Below are 27,004 nucleotides of genomic sequence, written 5' to 3' on the forward strand. Positions count from 1 at the left end.
ATTAGCTTTAGTCCACGCTCCTGCCAAACTTAAGAGTTCATCATGGGAGTAATAATCAAAAGGGAGCATTCAGGGTGTCTGGAGCATCCAGCTCAAGGTGAAATGTCTGGATTCTTTCACTATCTTTTGGCCTTTGCTCCCGGTTTTTAAATTCATTCCTGTGTATTTAGCTTTTGTTTTCTTGGCTTTGCTCCTGTTTCCAAGCCTTATATTTGTACTTCCTGCTGGTGCCAATGTTGACTTCTCTGGTTTTAACTCCTTGCGCTCTCTTGCACGTGGTGTCATGCACTTGCTTCTGGCTGTCCAACTCTTTCAAGCTCGGCTCTCCTGGAACCCAATCCTGCGGTTCATCTTTGCTTCTTTACTAAAACTTTGATCTTTTCTCAGTCCCCTGCTTGGGGGATCAGAATTGACCTGGTGGGGGCAGGAGGGGTAATAAAGGAAAGCTGTGTCTTACAGAACGATTAACCCTGGCTTGCAAGCACAAAAAGGCAACCTGGCAGGCACCCAGGGCCCGTCTAGGACTCTTTTTTTTGACAGAACCCACTGCATGCCCGTTGCTGCCCGCTCATTGCTCTTGGTTTCTACTAGCACATCTCCAGACTCCATGTTTCCCTTTTGCTTCCTATGCCTTGGCAAGTTACTTAACTTCTTTGAACTTTGAGTCCTGCAGCTCTAGAATGATAATAGTGCCAGATAATGTTAGAACCACCTCAACTGGATTACTGTATCTGACATATTAGCTACTATTACTGTAGAATATTGAGTTGTCCAAAGGGCTCATTTCCTACCCAATAATCAGAATAGTCTCACAGATATCACTATCTAGAGTGTCTTCAGAACTCAATGTCAGTAAGGTGTGTGGTCCAGGATGCTGGCTTTTGCCCATCCTCTGCCTTTACTCCTTGTCTTCTGACATAGAGACCCCGTAACTTCCTTTATCAGAAACTTAATATCAATGCTATAAACATTCTTACACATGTTTCCGGCTCTTTTCATATATTAGTTCATGTAATCCTTCCAGAAGACAGATTTTATAATCTCTATTTTATATCTTAAAACGAAAACCAGGGCGGCGGTGCCATGGTGGCTCTATGTTAGAATTCTTGCCTACCATGTTGGAGACCTGGGTTTGATTCCCGGAGTCTGCCCATGCCAAAAACAAACAGACAAAAACAACCAAAACCATAACCAAAAACAATGAAAACCAATGAACAATCAAAAAAACCAAACAGGGACTCTGAGTGACTACATAACCAGGAGAGATTACAAACAGGATTCCAATTCAGGATTTCAATTTTAAGCAATTCTAAAAATCCTGCACTTTTTCAACATTTTACCCTCTGCATAGTTGACTTTTTTCCTTTTTCCTTTTGACCAAAAGACCCTCTTTCCCACTATTTTAAAAATATCTCATCAGTTCTGTTCTCCCTCATTCTATAATTGGCAGATAAAGTGCAAGTTTGGTAAATATATCATGACTTCTTACTCTTCATTGTAATGGTTTTATTTCCCTTATTTCTTCCATCTGCTGTTTTTACTGGGATTTGTTATACTTTAATCTTTGCAAAGCCTGGAAAGATATCAACATCTCTTAACCACTTTTCCTGTCTTGGAAATTTTTTTGGCAGCCAGGTTATTCTCCACTTGTGGACATCAAAATAAAACTACTTACAGAATTGAGTGCTTGAAAGTCTCTCTGACTTTCAACCTCAATGCTTTCCTGCTTACCTTATTGCCAATTTGGTGAGGAGAATTCAACTGAAAGAAATGGACAGATGCAAGAAATAGAGTGATTGCTGAAAAGGTGAAAGTTTGGAGGTTTCTTCATTTGGACTACATCAGGTTTCTAACCAATTTTGCATTTTCAGAAAATTTCCAAGACTTTTAAGTACTGCATTTTTTAGTTTTCTTACATACTGTCTTATTCTTCAGGTATTAGGTGTTTACAGTTTTTATAGTAAGTTCTAGTGTAAAAAAAATCACCAGATTAACACATCCATGTCTATTTAAAAGTCCAAAAATCCTAAAAGCATTTTTAGAGTATGCCCAGAATGATATAGTAGTAAAAAGTTACAAGTCAGTCTAATTGGTGAATTATGACCAAGGTCATCGAAAATACATTGCCTTTTCTAGTGATTGCATGATTATCAGGCCTCTGATGATAAATCTGTACCCACTGAGAATGCAGTTAACTTACCTTGGTGAATTTGATTTATTAGCATTGCAATAGACAAGGTTGCCCATTTGTTAGTGCTTGTTTTATTTTTGAATAGCTTGGAAGCATATAAATTTGAGGCATAGCTTAAAGTTGTTTTAGCTTTTTCATATTTCATAGAAAGCATCTGATGAGAAAACTTCTTCTGATATTTCTATTGTGACACTATATAATTTTTAGCATGGTAAGGGTAAATGATTTACATTTTGGGGCATTTCTTTTCATGAAACTTTAAACTGTCAGAAATATAGTAAAAACATGAAATTACTAGTGAAAAATCAACTTCATTAGGGGAGAACAAATTAAATGGTTTAAAGGGAGGATAACTGAAGAACTAATGATTGATAAAATATATTCTATTTAGCTTCCCTTTCAGTTTTTTGTTCAAAGTAGACATAATGACCTTGACAATTTTTTATTAAAAATTGTAATTTATTTAATTATACCGAAAAATCTTCCAGCTTTGGTTGGAAATGGTATAAACATTCTTAAACGAATGAAAGGATGGTGTTACAATGAGCGCTCAATGAATCTGGGCTTCAAATGCCAAAAGGTAGAATAAGTTCAAGGGTTAAATCAACAATAGAAGCATTCTGGCATCAGCTTGAGTTCTTTCTCCTTCCATATTGCAATGTGAAGCATAGCATATTAGTAGGGACTTTTGGGATGTAGTCAAAGTAGGATTCTCAACTTCCACACTATTGCCATTTTGCGAGATAATTCTTCATTGTGGGGGTTGGGGAGGGGATCGCTCCTGTACACTGTAGGATATTTGACAGCATCCCTGGCCTCTAATCCCTAGATATCAATAGCACTTTCTCCGGTGGTGACAACCATAAACTTCTCCAGACATTTCAAATGTCCTCTGAGAGGAAAAACTGCCCCCAGTTCAAGACAACTGTCTTGCAGTGATGATGCAGGAAAGAGAGAAGAATGACTAGGAAAAAGGTTTCCATTTTCAAGACATCACGATGTGTGCATGAGAATAAAGCACAAACCACAGTATTTAGTTCATTCGTTACTAAGTCCAGTTAACCTGAGCTAATTCTTATACGTTTGAATCAGTCAGAGATGGATGCAGTATTTCAATTTTTCTGGATCTGGCAGTGTTCAACACTTGACAGTTTGCATTTGGTGCTGCATTTGAATACAGCCTTGAAAATGGATCAAGTCTTTTGATGTAATTTACTATTTGTCATTTGTAAGTACTGCAGTTTGAATCATCCACGGACAACTATAATTCCACATTATTGTATTATTTTTAAAATAATGAAAAACTGGAAAATGTCCACTTTTCATTCGACTTCCATTGGTTCCTTTAAAACATAGAGGTTAAAAGTAGAGTATTTTTCTATGATGCATTTTATTGTTTTCTGTGGTTACATTTGATGTTCTTTACAAAGGAGCTAAGCCCATACCTATATTCTATCTTGAATAGAAGAGTTCATCTTGATATAGGCAGGGTGATAACAACTAGTTATCATCTATTACATCACAGCAACATATTCTCATTCTAGAATTATTTGGTGCCCAATTAAGGCAGGCATATATGAGAAGCAGGAAGTAATCACGGGGTTGGTAAGAGTTAGAACATTATTTGAATTCATTATTTATTGGAATTGGTTTTAAATATTTAAAACAATGTGAAACTGGTTAATAAAAGATAAGAAGAAAAGTCAAAGATATCATATGCCATCAAGCAACTGAGATAGAGAATTGCTGCTTTGGAGCAGTAAATTTGTTTCTAAAAGTGTCGCTGGAGCTAAGACAAAAGGTACGTAGCTAAATAGTGCTCATTGGGCTAAGTAGTAGTCATATCTGTTTCAAAAAGAGCTTTAAAATTTTTTTCGAGATACATATTTTCTTCTCTTGGAATTTGCCCAAGGAAATAAAATTTCTTAGGTTTTGACAAAAGTATTTTTATAGTGTTTTTGCTTAGAGATGTTGGACTGTTTAGTCGACTTGTTTTCTGCTTTCCAAGATAAGGCAACACTGTCAAATAGCTTCCAGGGTTCTGTGCTTTATAGGAAGGAAAGCAAATGACTTCAGAATCAAACATTTTAAGGTAGAGGTTATTAATAGACTCCCTTGTCTATAAAAACAAGTAAAGGCCCCTGGTCGGTATCTGATTTTAGGTAGAATTGAATCTTTATGAACCTGTAATTATAAACTGTACCCACATGTAGCTCTATGAGTTTGTTTACTTATTTGGGGTATTTAAAATTTTTTGCCTTAAAGATGAAGGATTTTGCCAAATTAAATTTATGTAGAACTGCCTGCTGTCAACAAAGCCCAATTATTTCTTTGAGAGTCTTCTTACAAAAAGAAAATAAAATCATGCCATTATCAAAGAGTAGCATCCTCTATTGTTGTTTTTCTTTATTTTTAATCAGTTTCATAGCTAAATCATGTTTAGATAAGATTAGACTATGTTTGGACACAAACATATTTAATCTCTTGAAAGACTAGGGTTGAATGTGGCATGAGACAATTTCTAGATTTTAACTATGATAATATGATCTTGATTCCAAAGTGGTAATATATAGCATCTTTGTCAGCATTATACATTTTTACTATTGTGGTTTCTGGCCACTGGGTCAAAAGCTAATGACAGATCAAAGAAATTATTCAAAGAAATTACTCTTAACTGTTTATAAATGAATTGAGACAGAGTTGATACTGATTGTTAGAATTACCATTCTGGACACTTGGCTGATACCTATGATACTCATGAAAAAAACTGTCATGGAATTCTGGAAACATACTGAAAATATTAGCAGTATATTCTTTTGGTGTGATTAAGTAAAAATTTTTGTGTATCTTTGAAATAATTACTCTATAGACGTAATATGATTTGCTTGATAAAGACTGGGTTCTTTCAGAACAGTTTGTGAAAACAAGTCTGCTGGTAAGGTCATTTTTCTAGAGTTGTTTCCAACATAGCATGACTATTTATATCCTTTCAATGAGAAGAAGTTACAGGCTTCCAACATGATTTTTAATATGGAAATATCAACATAAAATATCATCTTGAAGTGAAATTACTTGATCGGTATCTGATGGAAATTTCATTTCAATAATTGCTCCTAAGAACGTCTTGTAAATTTTAAACATAATTTCCTGTATTTGAGAAATTTGGGTGGTGCACGCAAGGATTTATTCTAATGAGTATTATAGAATCCAGGACTAAGGGTCTGTTTATTTTCTGTATCTTAATTTATCAGAAGTTTCCTATTTATTTTTAAAAATATAAAGGTACTCAAAAAGATTCTGTTAATTGGCTCTTACCATTCCTACAAAACTCCTTCATGAAGCCCTGCATTCCAGCATGTTCCTAAAGAATCGTCAATTTCCTTTTCATGGAAGGTTTGTAATGAAGCTTTGGGCTTCTAAATAGTTCGGAGTGGGTTTTGAACTTATTAGATTGTGAGAAAATTAAAGAGGCAGTCTTGTGCCAAAGACTCTGGAATAAATATTTTGGTGTTTGCTAGTTTCCTTGCTTTTCAGGGGGGAGAAGGACCTCACTGAGGATTAAACAGCTCTTTTAAGATATTCTTTATTGGAAGATGGATCAGTTTGCTCCAGCTCAATCTAAAGATGCTTGGATTCAGACAAAATCTTAGTAATTTAATTAAAACCTTGTATTTGTTTTAGAGATTTAGCACTATCTAGATTCGTCCTTTACTTAAAATTAAACATGGATAAACTATACTGAAGGGCACCCAGCTCAGTTCATTCTCAGTTTTGAATTGGTCTGGTTGGAGGGACAAAGAAATATTTTCAAATTATTTTATTGATGATCTCTTCTCTGTTTTTACTTGTTCTGTACCTGAAAAATCCTCCTTTACATTTGTTAGACCTCCTGGACTAGTCCCTTATCTTTCTTATTAACCACCCCCCCCCACACACACACCATTTTTTCCCTTTATTTGTCCTTTTGATCTACTTCTGGGAGGTTTTATCAACTTTATATTCTAATTCTTATGTTGAATTACGTTGAGCTTTTTATTGTATAATATAACATACATATGAAGCAAAGAAAGGAAAAAAGCGATAGTGGTCAAAGCACTCTTCAACAAGTAGTTGCAGGAGAGATTCCAGAGTTTGTCATGGACTAACAAATCCTCTCAGATTTTTCCTTTTTGCTGCTTCAGAATAAAGAAGGTTAGAAGGAATAAATGTTTTTTTTTATCATCACAATTGACTTTTTCTCCTTTTTTGTGAAAAATTACATATATACAATAAAAAGCAATAAATTTCAAAGCACAGCAGAAACAGAAACAGTTCACAGCAGAACTCTGAAACAGAGTTCAGAGTTTAGTATGGGTTACAATTCCACAATTTTAAGTTTTTACTTCTATCTGCTCTAAAATACTGGAGACTAAAACAGATATCAATTCAATGATTCAGCATTCATATTCATTTGTTAATCCCTCCCTTCTCTGTATAACTCCACCATCACCTTTGATCTTTCTATCCCACTCTTAAGGGGTATTTGGGCTATGTCTGTTCTAAATTTTTCATGTTGAAAGGGGCTGTCAATAACATGGGGTAGGGAGACTGAACTAGCTGATGTTCTGGAGAGGCTGGGCCTGCTGGATTTCAGGACTTATCTGGTCCAGGGACCCATCTGGAGATTGTAGATTTCTGGAATCTTTTGGTTCCTAGTGCATGGAACTTTTGTAGAATCTTATATATTGTTGTTTAGGATTAGCTGGAATGGTTTTGGTTAGGGTTTGGCAAGTTATCATAAGTAGCAATGTCTAACTGAAGTTTGCATAAGAGTGACCTCCAGAGTATCCTCTCAACTCTATTTGAACTCTCTCAGCCACTGATTCTTTATCAGTTACACTTCTTTTCCTCCATTTCATCAGGACGGAATTGTTGATCCCATGGTGCCAGGGTGAGACTCTTCTCTGGGAGTCATCTCCCATGCCTGGATGTTATGTACCACATAGTGGGGAAAGCAGTGAATTCACTTGAAGAATTGGGCTTAGAGAGAGTGAGACCACATCTGAGCAACAAAAGAGATCCTCCAGAAGTAACTCTTAGGTGTACCTACAGGTAGGCTAAGCTTCTCTTCTACCTATATAAGCCTCACAAGAGTAAGTCTCAAGACCAAACTGTCCTGACTTTTAAAAAATTTTATTCTCCCTGCATAGTTTGTTTTGGGCTATCTCCCATGTTGAACATTTTCCTGGTAATCTTACATTGTCTGCTAATGATTAATAGTAGAGGACTGGAAAGCTGGTTGGAAGCTCTAAACATCTTGTCAATGTCTAATTTGAACTTTGTTATGGGTGATCTGGATGGGCCACTAATTGGGTCGATGAAACTTTCTGGAGGAAAGGGTTCTGATCTTCTTTCTGGGATGGAGAAGGGGAGTTCTTGCCACCAGTCTTCTGGCACCAGGAAAAGTGTTGGACAGGGGGTGGAGGCTTGGGAGCTGGAGTCTGAGCACCCTCATCTTGGGTGCAGATGGTTACTTAATTCTCCTGTTTTCAGTAGGTTTCCCATGTCTTCAGTTCCATGGAATCCTTCCAACACAGAGGTCCTCTATTTTACCTTTTCCATAGAATAAACATCCAAACTTCACTGTGTGTGTGTGGGTGTGGGTGATATACAGTCACTTAGCGAAGTGGAATAGAGGAAGACAGGTATCAAGCCATTTCTCTATTAGCTTTTATTCATTCTTCTGCCTTTTAGGTTCCCACCTGTTGTCACACTTCATCCCCAGTCCCAGAGAAATTGGTGCTGCTAGCTGTTCATCATTTCAAAGAGTGTCTTGTGTAGCTAGTATTTTTTACTTTTCCTACTGTGTACTTAAGGTTGAAATTTCTTAGGTTTGGGAATTCAGTTACTTCTTGTCATTATGCTTCCCAGCTTCCAAAATTTTGTTGACATTTTCTCTTCTTTTCTAGTACTCCCTATTTTTTGTGGATTCGTGTCCTTGATAAAACAGTCCAAATTACTGGTATTATTCATTATGCCATCTTAACTCAGAGCATACTATTCCAGGGGTACCTATGAATGGGAAGATGCCAGCCTCTTTCGGAGGACAGATTATTAAGCTAAATCATGCACTAAGGGTTGGTATGGTAAATTTACTTAGCTCTGAAGAAGGTTTTCTTTCTGAGCTAAAAGGAACATTGCCAACTAAAGTTTCCTTGTTTATCATATAGACTGTTGGGACTAGGATGCTCCTCATATGTGGTAGATTTCTATCCCAGCTCTCTGCCCATATAGATTTTGAAAATTTAGATAAAGTATAATATTTTAATGGAGTAGAAAAATTCCCCAAGGGCTAAGTATAGTCTGACATTTCTGTAGGAAAGATGTTCAGAACTTTGAGATATTAGTCAAATCATATTTGTATATGATATCATATAAGTAAACTCATATAAGTTTACTCAAATCATATAAGTAAACTCTTATATAGCCAGAGTTTACTTGTTGAGTTTTATAGTTATTAAAACAGAGTGAAAGGCTTGAGGCATTTCTCATGGCCAGAGAGGGCTGCATTGGCATCTGATTGTAGGGGAGGGCAAAATGTATAAATTGGCAAGAACAGGGGATCGTATTCAATTTATGTCAATCAAACTGAAGGCAAAGAGTAAACAATTCCTTCTCTCTGCATTTTATACCTGGGATAAGGCAGAAAAAAAACACACTGTCAATCAAAGCAAAAAAGTATTTGTAATTATTTCTCATTTCATTAACAATAAAGATAGGTCAACATTTTAATTTTCAATGCCATTTCAAAATACTGAGATGCTATGTAGCTAAGTTTTAAGAGGATATTCTGTAAATAATGTTTGTGAAACAGGGTTTTTTACTAACACCTGAGGATTTGCATGCAAGTCTGTGTGTGTGTGTGTGTGTGTGTGTGTGTGTGTGTTTATAAATGGATGATCTAGAATGTAGAGGTAAATGAGATGAGGGGTTGAACTTTAATATGGAGCTTGTTGAGGCTCCCTTCCCATTATTTTCTCTTTTGGATCTTTCCAGCATGGGTTATTAGCATATATTCCTGGTACTGATTTTAATCCTGTGGTTAAAAAGTTATAAAGCATAATGTAACTAATCTTAAAAGGGTATCAGTAGGTTCATTCCCACATGGCAAAGGCTTTGCCCTTTGTCACAGTGATATTTGGTGTTTCAGGACGGCTCCTGGGAATTTCACTCCAAGTTAAAAGAAGCATTTGTATTTCTCAGTTCACCCATAGGACTAATAAACTATATTTTGACTTCTGAAGTCTGCTTCAAAGTCAAATACCTTCCTTTGAGAGTACTTTGCTGCACACATATAAAACCAGAAAAGGGCATTTCAGTCAGTGCTTTATTCTCCAACTTAGAACTGGAGGCTGCATAGGTGGCCACCAATGGGGATAATTTAAGGGACCCTAAGAAGGCCCTTCTATCAAAACATAACTCCCCGAATGAAGCCTGTGTATGCTTCTTTTACTTTTTTGAACTGTTTGAAATTCTTCCTATTACATAATCACTTAGATTTCAGTGTCCTCTTTTAAATTGAGAATATTCCAGGCAGGGTTAAGTAGTTTATTAATCAATCATTCACAGTCCAGTGTGACTTAGTTTAATTAAATTGCTCTCCTCTAGTTCATGGAAGTTTTGATGGGGTTCAGAAAGAGAGACGAGAGAAGTAATTTAGTCTCCGGAGTTCTACAGTGGAAGGCAAGCCTGAGCAGAGGGCACTAAAGTGGGCTCACTTTTGACATCCAAATGGCAACAGGAGTATACTGGATATCCAGGACTAGGGAAGAGAAGAAACAGGAAGTGGGAGAGGACTGAAGAGAAAACTGGGAAAAAATGTTAAAGACAAACTTTCAGCTTTGACATATTATAGGCCAGTCTTTTATCTACCAAAAGGACTTTTAAATTAATATTGTTGGGTATTGTGTAGAAATAATGTTGCATTTTGTTTGGAGATTGTGTTATATTTTATTTAATATGCATCTTAAAATTAAAATAAAAAGAGAATATAGAGGGATTTCCAGGGAAGATGACAGAGGAGGTAGTTCCAGAAGTTAGTCCTTCCACCAAAAATACGATTAAAACAGGCAGGAATGGTCTGAAATAACTATTTTGTAAATCTGGAGGCCAGAACAACACTGTACAGCATCCAGTGAAGAGCAGGAGTGGGGGCTGATAAATTACACTAAAGAAGAGTAAAGTATTCGTTGGATGCCATTCATTCATTTACATGGCAGCCACTGGCAGGTCAGCTTTCAGGAATCATCAGAGGAACTCTTAGCATCCTTCCTGACCCACATCCCAGGGCCTTTTGGAATCAGTCTGTTCCCCAGACATAGGTCCTTAGCCCTGTTTTGGCTGGGAAATACTAATGTGGGAAAGTTTTCTCCCAGGTGACCCAAGTGTCTATCACCCCAATGAATGAATAAATAAAATTGTGGTACATACATATAATGGAATATTATTCAGCCATAGAAAGGAATAAAGTCCTGATACACATGACAACACAGATGAAGCTTGAGGACATTGTGTTGAGTGAAAGTAACCAGAGAAAAGGGCACGTATTGTATGATCTCACTTATTTGAAACAATTAGAATACGCAAACTCATAGAATCAGAATCTAGAATATGGGCTACCAGAAGACAGAATGGGGCTAGGGAATGCAAGGTTAAGGTTTAAAATCTGCAGGTTTCTATTTGGAAGGATGGAGATATGTTGGTAACGGATGGTGGTGATGGTAGAACAACATTGTGGGTACAGCACTGAAGTATATATCTCCATATGGTTCAAAGGGGGGATGTTAGATTGTATATATGTAACAGAATAAACATTTTTTAAAAATCCGTGGGCCTACACTTCACAGCGAACTCTAACCATGGACTTTAAAAAGTTAAACCATGGATTTTAATTAATAGTAATATTACAAAAGTGTGCTAATTATCAATTGTAACAAATGTTCCACACCAATTCAAGGTTTTGTTGCTGGGATGGTTTATGAGAATCCTGTATTTTATGCATGATTGTTCGATAAACTCACAACTTACCTTATAAAGAAAAAAATAAACATAATATAGACCCTTAAAAATAGGCAACTTGCCCCTTGGGGGACTGGGGAGAACCCCTTGGGGGAACTGGGTAGATAGGAGGAAATATTAAACTTCTCCATCTGGGGAATTCCTGATATTCTCACAAGCAGTGGGGACAACCAAAGCAATAGGCTGAGCCCTTGATCTTGGGGTTCACCACTATGAAATTTATGCCTTCAAAGGAAAAGCTAAGCCTACTTATAATTATGCCTAAAAGTCACTCCCAGACAGCCACTTCTGTGGCTCAGATGTGACCTCTCTCTCTAAGCCAATTTGGCAGGTTAACTCACTGCCCTCTGCTCTATGTGGGACATGACTCCCAGGGGTGTAAAACTCCCTGGCAACATGGAACCTGATGCCTGGGGATGAGCCATGACCAGGCATCATCAAAATGAGAAAACTTTCTTAGCCAAAAGGGGGAAGAGAGAAATGAGACAAAGTAAAGTCTCAGTGGCTGAGAGATTTCAGAGTCGAGAGGTTATCCTAGGCATTATTCTTATGCGTTATATAGATATCCCCTTTTTAGTTTATGGCGTGTTGGAGCAGCTACATGGAAGTACCTGAAACTGTTGGGAACTGTGTTCCATTAGCCTTGATTCTTGAAGATGATTATATAACTATATAGCTTTTACAATGTCACCACACGATTATGAAAACTTTGTTTCTGATGCTCCTTTTATCTAGGGTATGGACATATGAATAAAAAAAAGGATAATAAATAAATAAATAATAGGGGGAGAGAAAGGGTAAAGATTGGATCAAATGAAATAATGTGGGTCAATGAAAGGGAGGAGTAAAGAGTATGGGATGCATGTGCTCTTTTTTTCTTCTTTTTGTTTCTTTTTTCTGGAGTGATGCAAATGTTCTACAAATGGTCATGGTGAAGAATGCACAACTATGTGATGATACTGTGAGCCATTGGTTATATTATATGGTTGGATGTATGTGTGTGGGTATCTCTCAGTGAAAATATTTTAGAAAATAGACAAGTTGTATTATAATGTGTCATAAAATCCATATGGTACTATTATATTTTATTCAGTAAATAAGTACATAATCAGGGCTATAAGACTAATTTTCAAAAACTAGGAGATCTTAGAATTACTCAATAAAACAATTCTGAAACTGTTAATTGGAAGAAACCACTAGATTTCTTTTAAAGATTTTTTTCTTTGTGTTTTTGATACATGACAGCAATGTAGTTGTGTAGGTTTGAAAAACATTTTAGCTTAAGCAGGTGTTTCTATTTTTTAAAAGCTTGATCTAAATACTAACACTTTTGAACCATAATGCTTTCTTCTAGGAATTGTTAGACTTGGTCTTCTCACAGAACAGCACATGTGAGTAGAGAAGCAAGCTAGCATATTCTTGGTTAATCACAATAGTGGGAAACTGACAGCTATACATATATATAAAAGTCTATATTTTATACATATATATTATTTTAAAATATAAACATATATTATATATGCATATTATATATAATATATAAAAATTTTATTTTATAATAAATAAAATAAATAAATGAAGACAAAAAAGAAATAAGTAAAAGGAAAGGATAAGGAGTATGGGATATTCTGGAGGTTCTTTTTTTTTTTTTTTTTTTTGCATGGGCAGGCACCAGGAATCGAACCCGGGTCTCTGGCATGGCAGGTGAGAACTCTGCCTGTTGCGCCACCATGGCCTGCCCATTTTTGTCTTTATTTTTTAATCATTTGTCCATACCGTGGATAAAGGCATTGTCAGTCACAGGGTTATCAAAATCACATGGTCATACCTTAAAAGCTATATAATTATGCAGTCATCTTCAAGAATCAAGGCTACTGTATTATAGTTCAACAATTTCAGGTATTTCCTTCTAGCTATTTTAAAATACTAAAACCTAAAAAGGGAGATCTATACAATGTATAAAAATAACCACCAGAATGACTTCTTGAGTCTATCTGAAATCTCTCAGCCACCGAAATTTTATTTTGTTTCATTTCTCTTCCCTCTTTTAGTCAAGAAGGCTTTCTCAATCCCACGATGCTGGGTCCAAGCCTCATCTCCGGGAGTCATTCTGAATCAGCTTAATCAGCCATTCCAAATTCTGTGTCCCATCACATGATCAAAGTTGGCTATATGGCTGAGCCATAGCTGCCTGAGCCTTCACGTGTTTTACAATCTTCTGTTGTGGATGGAACATTTTAATTTCTTAATAAGGTTATTTTGAAGATTCATTTCCTTCTCGTCTAGGATTTTGCATCTACTTGTATTAGCTTTGAAGTCCCCTTTTAGATTTGGTTGTCAGTCTTTCCCCATGAGACCAAATTTCTAGTTAAGGCTTTGTTTGAGAGCTAGGTAGATAGGCAGTTTGTCAGACTGGAGTTTTCTCTTCTCCAGTAAATGGTGCCCTTGAGCCCACTTGTCCCCTTAGGCTCACTTGATTCAGACCACAGGTGCTGGCTGAATCAAGCGAAAACCTGATGGGACTCAAACCAGGGTCGCTGACTCTGGCCCATGCTGAAATCTGCCAACACTGGGACTGGGCAACTTCTTCTACTGTATGAGTGATAGATCTAGTGACCCCCTAACTCCCACCCTAGGGTGATGCCCAACTGCGGGACTGGGTATTTCAGCTTCACCTGCCCAAAACCAGTCTGGAAACATCTGTAGGCCAATCACAGTGCTCAGTTCAGCTGGCTTTCCCGGCCTTACAGCTCCGTCTACACACACCTGCAGGCACTTTACCTTGACGACGTGGAGTCTATGCACAGGAAAAGCATGTCGGTTATCTTCCAAGTTCACCACAGGCACTCCCATTATGAAGCAGAAGGGAAAATCTTCCCAAGCCAGCTTCAGGGGTAGGCAGAGTCATGACCAAGCACATTTACCCTGCTCTTTCCATCCCAATTCTTCTGTGCTTTTTTGCCCAGGGCCTCCTTATTCAGAGTGAAAGACCTTCTGTGATCACTCACACCCTGGAACTGCTCTGCCCGTCAGTTTTCTATCATGTCTCTCACTGTTGCATGGAGCTGGGGTGAACTCAGGCTCTCCTACTTTGCCATACTGCTTTTCATCTCTTTTATTCTGTCTTTCATTCCCATGAGTTCTGCCATTTGTTTTTTCAAATTTTCGAGTTCTTTATGGTTGCTCGATGTTTACTTTATACCCTTTTGCCATATCTTTCCTTAACTCGTTGATTTGATTTAGCATGTCTGTTTGACATCTTTAATTAGTTGTTTCAACTCCTATATCTTGTTTAAAGGGTTGATTTGTTTGTCAGAAGCTTCCAGACTGTGGGAGAAAACAGTATCTGCTAATATCTGAATGTCAGATGTCTAGCCTCCAAAACCATGAGTCTATAAATTTCTATTGTTTAAGCCAACTGGCTGTGTGGTATTTGTTGACCTAACCTTTTTCTTGACTTAACCTTATAGCTTTTTCACTGAATTGTAATTTTAGTAATTAAGTTTTTAATTTCCTTAAACTCTTGTCTCTGATTATTGCTCTCTTCCCTCCTGTTATTATATGGATACATTATTTCTTGGTCTTTCTCTTGTGCTGTTGACATTCGTCAAGTATCTGGTGACCCATGGTTCATCACCCTTATTTGTTAAATTGCATGTTTGACCAATATAGCTCATTGGTGAAGTTTTCCTTCACCATTGTATGTTTCTATTTCCCACGAACGAGGGAGTTGAATTTAACTAAATGCATTTGGATGGACCTGCTAACTAATAGATGGGCTTGACTTTAAGGTACACACTGTGTAATAGAGACACAGGCTGGTACTTTACTTTGGAGTTATCCCTTCTAAGAAAAAGTGTACAAATTCTGTAGAGATATGCTGTTTCCATCCCCTGTTAAATGGCATTTCTGCCAGTTGTCTGAAAGTGAAAGTGTGTGAGGGACTTAGCCATCTGCTCAGTAGTCCATCCTTTAATGAATCACCCCAGTACTGCCTTACAACTAATTACTCCTGCCTCCCACACCTTCAGCTTGTGTTTTTAGGGCCTCTCTGGGTTCTCTCCTGGGTAAGAGAAGGTTTCACCTTCTCTGAAGCCCACATCTGCTAGTTCCAGGCTTTGTCTTTTCCCCTTAGGTGTCTTCAGCACTACAATAATCCCACTAGAGATCCATTAAGCATTATAGAACATAAATGATTTCCTGGCCACTCAGCTTTCCCACCACCTTCACTTTTGGCTATCCTATTCCCCTTTCTACAATTTAAAATTCATTTTTGTGTGACGGGAAGAAGAAAGGTAAGTGTTTGTGCTGAGTCTACCATCTTGTCTCAGCAATACTGTGCATTTTGAATGTTGTTAAATTTTTATGCATTTGCCTTTATTGTTTTTAAAAAAATTTAGCAGTATTGAAAGCAGTTTAGTACTTTCTAGATAAAAAAATTCCCTCGAAAATGTAGAGCTGTGTTCCAGTAACTGTGTTTCTTGAAGAAGATTGCATAATGATATAGCTTTCACAATGTGACTGTGTGATTGTGAAAACCTTGTGTCGGATGCTCCTTTCATCTACCTTATGGACAGATGAGTAAAACATAGGGATTAAAAATAAATAATGGGGGGACAAATGTTAAAATAAATTGAATGGATTGAAATGTTGGTGACTGGTGAGAGAGAGGGGGTAGGGGGTATGGTATGTATGAATTTTTTTCTGTTTTCTTTTTATTCTTTTTCTGGATTGATGCAAATGTTCTAAGAGGTGATTGTGGTGATGACTATACAACTATGTGATGATATTGTGAGTTATTGATTATATACCAAGAATGGAATGATCACATGGTAAGAATGTTCGTGTTTGCATGTTTAAAAAAAAATTCCCTCAGTATCCGGCATAGATTCTATCATGGACTGAATACTGAATTCTATTATGGGCAGTAAATATTTGCTGAAGGACTAATTCTTAAAACCTGCTAACATGAAACCATACCTGAAACTATTTCAACAGAGTGTATGAAAACTCTGTTGTGGAAAATTTGTGTTGTGGCAAAAGTAGATAAACCAAAATCCAATTCATAACATCCATCTTTTTAAAATATGTACTTTAAATTAAGTTTACTGAAAAAATCTTTAGGTTTGCCTGGTTTTAGAGTTGTGAAGCAGGAAGCAATAGGAGAATTAGGTCAAAAGCTGGTAAATTTAAAGTCAAAAGAGGTGCTAGGAGAAGTAAAGTAAAAGGACAGATAAACTGTAGAGAAAGAGGTGCCTATAGGTAAGGAATATCTGGTCTCTTATATCCTGCTTCCTTTGGCATGGAAGGAATTTTGAGGGAAAGTTCTGACATTGAACACTTAGAACTTGAGACTACAACAGAAAAACAAATCTGAGTTTCTTAGAGGATCTTGTGTTTAAATGTGTGGATTTATTAGAATTTTTCTCAGTCAGAAGGTAAGCTATCTACTTTTAATACCAGTAAACTCTTTGTGTGAACTCAACGAGAGGTCAGTCTCTCTTAACAGTCCTTAATTAGTTTGAAATTCTGTCAAACTAATTTGGGTTGACCCTCATAAATAACAAATGTGAAATTTAATTTTCCAAGGTCTCAGCTGTGCAAAGAAACAGAAATGTGTATATCTTTTCATAATAATCTACTTCGTGTGAACATTGCTGTAGTGCTCACAGGTATGGTACCCAATGTGTATTCTGCTTTTGTATTATGGTTGAAAACTTCTGAAAACTTTTGTGCTCTGAACCCTTCAGAAACCAGTCAGATCCATTATTACTTGACTCAACTGTCAGTTTTCAGCATCACTTATATTTTCCATGACCTGGTATGATTGTTTGCTTTTCTTATTCCTGGGAATAGTCTAGTAAAATGAAATAGTGTGAACCCAGAAGCCCATTTATGACTTCTGTTTTAAAACACATTGAATGCCAGTAGAAAGGAAGGGAGATAACTGAAGATAGATCAAAGATGAAGGTCAAGATTATTGACATGTCAATATTTTTATTGTTTGAAAACACCTATGGTGCATTTGGGGAACCATGGGTTGAAAATTTTCATTCATCTACTTTCTCAATGACTTGGCTCATGTATATAACTTATGAACATTACATTATGGCTTCCTTAATTATAAATCTCCATAATTAGTATCACATAATACAGAATGTTCCTGGTTGAAAATTTCATACCTTAACCTTGCAGAATTCCATTGTAATTGTAGGAATAGTATTGCTCTATCAAAGGCAGGTTTAGAGATTCGCATTTCACTTTTACAACATGGTAAAATTTTCTCAAGTGAATTAAAATATTTTCATTGAATAATAAATGTGAACTTCCTTCTGATGTAATTAATGTAACCTATACTATTCAGTAGAGAACAGAAATGTTGAATCATACATTTTTAAAAAGTGGCTATGGTATTTCATTACCAGACTAATTTTGCAATTTCCATAAACTTATGGGAAATGTTACTTACCTCTTGGGGGGAAACCTTTGGCAGCAAACTTAGTTTTGCTTGGCATTCTGTTTGCATCAACTTAGTCTCTGGTTAGCCCATTCTTATTGTTAGTTGCGTCTGCACTCTCCTCATGTTGTGGAAGAAAATACTTTGGTTCTCAACCTGTCTGTATTTTCTACTGGTATTTAAGATCTATGTTGAGTTTGAGATATAGGATTCCAGTGTGATAGTTTAAATGTGTACTGTTTGCTATAATGATTCTTTCTAAGTGATTGTATGGGATTCTCACGTTTTTCTTCTTATACTACTATAGGCTCATCTTAATATCCCAATGGTATAAAGTAAGGACATCATATGAAGTATGATTATGTTTTTGATGTTTAATGAGCCTTTTCAAATTCTCAGCCATTCAATAGCATAGCTGCAAAAGGCACATTAAAAAAAGTTCTAGGTAAAAAAGAGGCTAATTAGAGTCAATAAAAAGAAGATGGAGAAAAGCAACAAGAGACTATTACAAAATTTAGACTGTGAACAGTGTTATCTGCAAAATTGTTTATGTATAATGAAATATTAAGCATAAATCTCATTATTAATCTTATTGGAATTTTTGGCTTCTGAATAAGATTATGTGTACTTTATATCACTTTCTATTTACTGAAGGTTTGATTACCTGAATTTACCATGGCTGTTTCTACAATGAAGTCAATGACCTAACATATAAAAGAATATTAAGCAGTGCAAGTTCATAATATTTATTTTCAAAATATTGAGGTGGTAAATTTAAAAGGTTAAGACCATTCAAATTGGATGACTGTGTTACATACCTTAAGCCACTAGATTATAAATGCGTAAAAGCTAGATATCGTGTCTACCTAGTTGATACTGGAAGGAAGTGGGTATGTACATGAGTGCATATTATTCCTTGGTATGTGGTTTGGTCCCCGGGTTACCTCATGGTAAACTTTATAGTTATTGAACTGTGTTGTATCACTGCCACTTTTGATATTATATTAAGATTTCAGTCCATTCTAGCGAGAATTTCATCCTTAACTATGTGAGGATCATCATTGTCTAATTACTTCCTTCAAGTTATCTTATATGAATTATTATATCCCACCCAACACTTGAGGGTTTCTTACATCAGAGAACATCTTTTTTTTTATTTATTTATTTATTTATTTATTTTTTTTATTAATTAAAAAAAGAATTAACAAAACAATTAGAAATCATTCCAATCTACATGTACAATCAGTAATTCTTAATAACATCACATAGTTGCATATTCATCATTTCTTAGTACATTTGCATCGATTTAGAAAAAGAAATAAAAAGACAACAGAATAAGAATTAAAACAATAATAGAAAGAAAAAAAAACAAAAAAAACAAAAACAAAAAACCTATACCTCACATGCAGCTTCATTCAGTGTTTTAACATAATTGCATTACAATTGGGTAGTATTGTGCTGTCCATTTCTGAGTTTTTATATCCAGTCCCGTTGTACAGTCTGTATCCCTTCATCTCCAATTATCCCTTCTCTTTTTTTTTTTTTTTTTAATTAACGGAAAAAAAGAAATTAACCCAACATTTAGAGATCATACCATTCTACACATGCAATCATTAATTCTTAACATCATCACATAGATGCATGATCATCATTTCTTAGTACATTTGCATTGGTTTAGAAGAACTAGCAACATAACCAAAAAAGATATAGAATGTTAATATAGAGAAAAAAATAAAAGTAATAATAGTAAAATCAAAACAAAACAACACAAAACAAAACAAAAACCTATAGCTCAGATGCAGCTTCATTCAGTGTTTTAACATGATTACTTTACAATTAGGTATTATTGTGCTGTCCATTTTTGAGTTTTTGTATCTAGTCCTGTTGCACAGTCTGTATCCCTTCAGCTTCAATTACCCATTGTCTTACCCTGTTTCTAACTCCTGCTGAACTCTGTTACCAGTGACATATTTCAAGTTTATTCTCGAATGTCCGTTCACATCAGTGGGACCATACAGTATTTGTCCTTTAGTTTTTGGCTGGATTCACTCAGCATAATATTCTCTAGGTCCATCCATGTTATTACATGGTTCATAAGTTTATCTTGTCTTAAAGCTGCATAATATTCCATCGTATGTATATACCACAGTTTGTTTAGCCACTCTTCTGTTGATGGAGATTTTGGCTGTTTCCATCTCTTTGCAATTGTAAATAATGCTGCTATAAACATTGGTGTGCAAATGTCCGTTTGTGTCTTTGCCCTTAAGTCCTTTGAGTAGATACCTAGCAATGGTATTGCTGGGTCGTATGGCAATTCTATATTCAGCTTTTTGAGGAACCGCCAAACTGCCTTCCACAGTGGTTGCACCCTTTGACATTCCCACCAACAGTGGATAAGTGTGCCTCTTTCTCCGCATCCTCTCCAGCACTTGTCATTTTCTGTTTTGTTGATAATGGCCATTCTGGTGGGTGTGAGATGATATCTCATTGTGGTTTTGATTTGCATTTCTCTAATGGCCAGGGACATTGAGCATCTCTTCATGTGCCTCTTGGCCATCCGTATTTCCTCTTCTGAGAGGTGTCTGTTCAAGTCTTTTTCCCATTTTGTAATTGGGTTGGCTGTCTTTTTGTTGTTGAGATGAACAATCTCTTTATAAATTCTGGATACTAGACCTTTATCTGATATATCATTTCCAAATATTGTCTCCCATTGTGAAGGCTGTCTTTCTACTTTCTTGATGAAGTTCTTTGATGCACAAAAGTGTTTAATTTTGAGGAGTTCCCATTTATTTATTTCCTTCTTCAGTGCTCTTGCTTTAGGTTTAAGGTCCATAAAACCGCCTCCAGTTGTAAGATCCATAAGATATCTCCCAACATTTTCCTCTAACTGTTTTATGGTCTTAGACCTAATGTTTAGATCTTTGATCCATTTTGAGTTAACTTTTGTATAGGGTGTGAGAGATGGGTCTTCTTTCATTCTTTTGCATATGGATATCCAGTTCTCTAGGCACCATTTATTGAAGAGACTGCTCTGTCCCAGGTGAGTTGGCTTGACTGCCTTATCAAAGATCAAATGTCCATAGATGAGAGGGTCTATATCTGAGCACTCTATTCAATTCCATTGGTCGATATATCTATCTTTATGCCAATACCATGCTGTTTTGACCACTGTGGCTTCATAATATGCCTTAAAGTCAGGCAGCGCGAGACCTCCAGCTTCGTTTTTTTTCCTCAAGATGTTTTTAGCAATTCGGGGCACCCTGCCCTTCCAGATAAATTTGCTTATTGGTTTTTCTATTTCTGAAAAATAAGTTGTTGGGATTTTGATTGGTATTGCATTGAATCTGTAAATCAATTTAGGTAGGATTGACATCTTAACTATATTTAGTCTTCCAATCCATGAACACGGTATGCCCTTCCATCTATTTAGGTCTTCTGTGATTTCTTTTAGCAGTTTTTTGTAGTTTTCTTTATATAGGTTTTTTGTCTCTTTAGTTAAATTTATTCCTAGGTATTTTATTCTTTTAGTTGCAATTGTAAATGGGATTCGTTTCTTGATTTCCCCCTCAGCTTGTTCATTACTAGTGTATAGAAATGCTACAGATTTTTGAATGTTGATCTTGTAACCTGCTACTTTGCTGTACTCATTTATTAGCTCTAGTAGTTTTGTTGTGGATTTTTACGGGTTTTCGACGTATAGTATCATATCGTCTGCAAACAGTGATAGTTTTACTTCTTCCTTTCCAATTTTGATGCCTTGTATTTCTTTTTCTTGTCTAATTGCTCTGGCTAGAACCTCCAACACAATGTTGAATAATAGTGGTGATAGTGGACATCCTTGTCTTGTTCCTGATCTTAGGGGGAAAGTTTTCAATTTTTCCCCATTGAGGATGATATTAGCTGTGGGTTTTTCATATATTCCCTCTATCATTTTAAGGAAGTTCCCTTGTATTCCTATCTTTTGAAGTGTTTTCAACAGGAAAGGATGTTGAATCTTGTCGAATGCCTTCTCTGCATCAATTGAGATGATCATGTGATTTTTCTGCTTTGATTTGTTGATATGGTGTATTACATTAATTGATTTTCTTATGTTGAACCATCCTTGCATACCTGGGATGAATCCTACTTGGTCATGATGTATAATTCTTTTAATGTGTTGTTGGATACGATTTGCTAGAATTTTATTGAGGATTTTTGCATCTGTATTCATTAGAGAGATTGGTCTGTAGTTTTCTTTTTTTGTAATATCTTTGCCTGGTTTTGGTATGAGGGTGATGTTGGCTTCATAGAATGAATTAGGTAGTTTTCCCTCCACTTCGATTTTTTTGAAGAGTTTGAAGAGAATTGGTACTAATTCTTTCTGGAACGTTTGGTAGAATTCACATGTGAAGCCATCTGGTCCTGGACTTTTCTTTTTAGGAAGCTTTTGAATGACTAATTCAATTTCTTTACTTGTGATTGGTTTGTTGAGGTCATCTATGTCTTCTTGAGTCAAAGTTGGTTGTTCATGTCTTTCCAGGAACCCGTCCATTTCCTCTAAATTGTTGTATTTATTAGCGTAAAGTTGTTCATAGTATCCTGTTATTACCTCCTTTATTTCTGTGAGGTCAGTAGTTATGTCTCCTCTTCCATTTCTGATCTTATTTATTTGCATCCTCTCTCTTCTTCTTTTTGTCAATCTTGATAGGGGCCCATCAATCTTATTGATTTTCTCATAGAACCAACTTCTGGCCTTATTGATTTTCTCTATTGTTTTCATGTTTTCAATTTCATTTATTTGTGCTCTAATCTTTGTTATTTCTTTCCTTTTGCTTGCTTTGGGGTTAGCTTGCTGTTCTTTCTCCAGTTCTTCCAAATGGATAGTTAATTCCTGAATTTTTGCCTTTTCTTCTTTTCTGATATAGGCATTTAGAGCAATAAATTTCCCTCTTAGCACTGCCTTTGCTGCGTCCCATAAGTTTTGATATGTTGTGTTTTCATTTTCATTCGCCTCGAGGTATTTGCTAATTTCTCTTGCAATTTCTTCTTTGACCCAGTCGTTGTTTAGGAGTGTGTTGTTGAGCCTCCACGTATTTGTGAATTTTCTGGCACTCTGCCTATTATTGATTTCCAACATCATTCCTTTATGGTCCGAGAAAGTGTTGTGTAAGATTTCAATCTTTTTAAATTTGTTAAGACTTGCTTTGTGACCCAGCATATGGTCTATCTTTGAGAATGATCCATGAGCACTTGAGAAAAAGGTGTATCCTGCTGTTGTGGGATGTAATGTCCTATAAATGTCTATTAAGTCTAGTTCATTTATAGTAATATTCAGATTCTCTATTTCTTTGTTGATCCTCTGTCTAGATGTTCTGTCCCTTGATGAGAGTGGTGAGTTGAAGTCTCCAACTATTATGGTATATGGGTCTATTTCCCTTTTCAGTGTTTGCAGTATATTCCTCACGTATTTTGGGGCATTCTGATTCGGTGCGTAAATATTTATGATTGTTATGTCTTCTTGTTTAATTGTTCCTTTTATTAGTAGATAGTGTCCTTCTTTGTCTCTTTTAACTGTTTTACATTTGAAGTCTAATTTGTTGGATATTAGTATAGCCACTCCTGCTCTTTTCTGGTTGTTATTTGCATGAAATATCTTTTCCCAACCTTTCACTTTCAACCTATGTTTATCTTTGGGTCTAAGATGTGTTTCCTGTAGACAGCATATCGAAGGATCCTGTTTTTTAATCCATTCTGCCAATCTATGTCTTTTGATTGGGGAATTCAGTCCATTGACATTTAGTGTTATTACTGTTTGGATAATATTTTCCTCTAACATTCTGCCTTTTGTATTATATATATCATATCTGATTTTCCTTCTTTCTACACTCTTTTCCATATCTCTCTCTTCTGTCTTTTTGTATCTGACTCTAGTGCTCCCTTTAGTATTTCTTGCAGAGCTGGTCTCTTGGTCACAAATTCTTTCAGTGACTTTTTGTCTGAGAATGTTTTAATTTCTCCCTCATTTTTGAAGGATAATTTTGCTGGATATAGGAGTCTTGGTTGGCAGTTTTTCTCTTTTAGTATTTTAAATATATCATCCCACTGTCTTCTAGCTTCCATGGTTTCTGCTGAGAAATCTACACAAAGTCTTATTGGGTTTCCCTTGTATGTAATGGATTGTTTTTCTCTTGCTGCTTTCAAGATCTTCTCTTTCTCTTTGACCTCTGACATTCTAACTAGTAAGTGTCTTGGAGAACGCCTATTTGGGTCTAATCTCTTTGGGGTGCGCTGCACTTCTTGGATCTGTAATTTTAGGTCTTTCATAAGAGTTGGGAAATTTTCAGTGAAAATTTCTTCCATTACTTTTTCTCCTCCTTTTCCCTTCTCTTCTCCTTCTGGGACACCCACAACACGTATATTTGTGCGGTTCATATTGTCCTTGAGTTCCCTGATACCCTGTTCAAATTTTTCCATTCTTTTCCCTATAGTTTCTGTTTCTTTTTGGAATTCAGATGTTCCATCCTCCAAATCACTAATTCTATCTTCTGTCTCTTTAAATCTATCATTGTAACTATCCATTATTTTTTCTATGTTTGCTACTTTATCCTTCACTTCCATAAGTTCTGTGATTTGTTTTTTCAGTTTTTCTATTTCTTCTTTATGTTCAGCCCATGTCCTCTTCATGTCCTCCCTCAATTTATCGATTTCATTTTTGAAGAGGTTTTCCATTTCTGTTCGTATATTCAGGATTAGTTGTCTCAGCTCTTGTGTCTCATTTGAGCTATTGGTTTGTTCCTTTGACTGAGCCATATTCTCAATCTTTTGAGCGTGGACAGTTATCTTCTGCTGCTGGCGTCTGGGCATTTATTCAGATTTTTCTTGGTGTTGGACCCAGCAAGGTTGTAATATTTTTCTGTGAAATCTCTGGGTTCTGTTTTTCTTATCCTGCCCAGTAGGTGGCGCTCGTGGCACACGTTTGTCTGCGGGTCCCACCAGTAAAAGGTACTGTGGGACCTTAAACTTTGGAAAACTCTCGCCGTCCTGGGGGTTCGCTAGCCGAAGCGGCTTGAGCCGGCCCGTGGTCCGAACGCAGGGAGGGTTGCTGGTCGCCGCAGCCAGGGAAAGAGCCCGTCCGAATTTCCTAGTCGGCCCTGGGCAACAAGCGTGGCGGGAGGGCGCCAGTGGCAGCGGCCCGTCCGAGAGAGTGCACGTTCCCCGGGAGTCACGGGGTCACCGTTCTCCGCGGCCTGGGGGTTTCCGATCCAATTCTCTCAGTTGGTCCGGGGGCTGCGCGTGGTGTGGGCGCCAGCCGCCTTTGTTTCAGGGGACCGCCTCTCCAATTCTCCCAGCCGGCCCGGGAAGGGGGAAGGGAGTAACTCCGGCCGCTTGCCACCCCGCCCGGTAAGGCCCGCGCGCCTCGGCGATCTCACCCGAGCTGCTTCTCTCAGCCAGCCAGCCGTTCCAGGATGGGGTATGCTGTCTTTTTTATCTCTGTTGTGGCTTTGGGCGCTTTCTGTATCGTTTCTACTCCCCTAGTAGGTGTCCTGGAGAAGAAACTAAGATCCGCGCGTCTTACTAAGCCGCCATCTTCCAGGAAGTCCGAAAACATCTTTTATTTTCATTTATCCTTTCATGATACCTGATCCGTAGTAGAGATTATGCTTAAGTGATTTTATTGACAGGAATCTTTAGTTAAATTCAACACATCATCCATCTCCTTCCCCAATACATATTGTATGATCGAGATGGTGGTGGTTAGAAGGAAGGAATATGCGTTTATTTTCCTCTATTATGGTCTAAGTTGGCTTTTTTAATTTCTATAACTAATCTATGCTATAGATAAGTGTTATTATTCCTTCCATAAAACTGAAGAGGCTAAGATTTAAGAGAATTGGTGTACCAGTGTGAATCTATTCTCTACCCCAGAAAAGCCATGCTTTAATTCTGATTCAAAACTATAAGTTGGAAACTTTTGCTTAGATTATATCTACAGAGATGTGGCATGCCCAATTGCAGGTGTGACTTTTTAATTAGATGGAGATATGACTCCACCCGTTCTAGGTAGGCCTTGATTAGTCTAGTGGAATCCTTTAAAAGACAAAACATTTTGGAGAGAGTCAGAAATGACAGAAACAACAGAGCCAACAGAAACTTCAGAGCAGAGCTGACAGAAACTTCAGAGCCCAGAGCTGACACAGATGCTGATACTTGGAAAACAGAGACATGGATGTTTGGAGATGCTTGGAGTCCAGCAGATGTCACCATGAGATTCTAAGCACGCCAGAACCTGGAGAGAGCCAAGGGAAGTAAAGAGATGAAAACCATCCCTGGAAAAACAAAGTGAAGAACCCCCCCCCCCCCCACACACACAGGAACAGAGGCTGAAAGCAACAGAGCCCAGGAGTAAGGGACTAGCAGATGCCAGCCACATGACTACCCCGTTAACAGAGGTGTTCCTACCCATCAGCCTTCCTTGAATTAAGGTATCTTTCCCTGGATGCCTTAGTTTGGACATTTTTATAGCGTTAGAACTGTAAACTTGTAACTTATTAAATTACCTTTATAAAAGCTGTTCCATTCTGGTATACTGCACTCTGGCAGTTTTCAAACTAATACATATGGGTAATAAAATTTGGACAAAGAATTTGAAGATAGATCTTTCTGACACCAAAGTCCATGCTGCTAACCACTAACATATGCCAATTTTCTGAAAAACCAAAGAATTCCTGGGAGGTATTATATATGTAAAACACGTAAGCTGTAGAATCAGTAGTGAGTAAAAAGACAGAATTCCTGTTCTCATTAAGTTTACAGACGTGTAGAGGGGAAGACTGATAGTTTTAAATTATTCATACTACTGAATGTACAGCTACAATGGCACTAAATGCTCTGAAGGAAAAGAACACAACTGTATGGGCATGAGGAAGTTAACTGAAGATTGAGCTGAGATAAGAAAGAAGAGTAATAATTTATTGGGAAAAGAGTGATGGAGGAGTATTCCAGAGGGAAGAATAAGTGAAAATATCCAGGAAGTATGAGGCAATAGAGGTACAAGTGAGGATAGCATAGGTGAAGAAGAAAACAGACGAAGGTGCAGTTTTGGGAGTTGTGGGGAGAGGTGTGAGATTGGGCTGGAAAGGGTGTGTATTGGCCAAGTCAAGTAAGACTTGTAGGCCTTTTAAGGTGTTTTTTTTACATTATACCAAAAACAACGGGAAGTAATGAAGTGTTTAAATAAGAGTATGGCATGATTAGACTTGTTACAAATAAAGATGTTATGGATTAAATTATGTCCCTCACAAAGACATGCTCAAGTCCTA

At 36.9% G+C, this 27,004-nt stretch overlaps 1 protein-coding gene across 5 annotated transcripts in view; it reads left to right on the top strand.

Annotated features, from left to right (window-relative positions):
* The first annotated feature begins 3,756 nt into the window (after positions 1-3,756).
* IQCM (IQ motif containing M) overlaps positions 3,757-27,004 on the top strand; it is a 473,232-nt gene continuing 449,984 nt past the window's right edge. For all 5 annotated transcript variants that reach the window (XM_077139855.1, XM_077139853.1, XM_077139852.1 and 2 more), the window contains exon 1: positions 3,757-3,992. The gene's annotated coding sequence lies outside the window, so the exon portion shown is untranslated. The remainder of the gene's footprint in view (positions 3,993-27,004) is intronic.

Source organism: Tamandua tetradactyla, chromosome 22, assembly GCF_023851605.1.
Source record: "Tamandua tetradactyla isolate mTamTet1 chromosome 22, mTamTet1.pri, whole genome shotgun sequence".
NCBI lineage: Eukaryota > Metazoa > Chordata > Mammalia > Pilosa > Myrmecophagidae > Tamandua > Tamandua tetradactyla.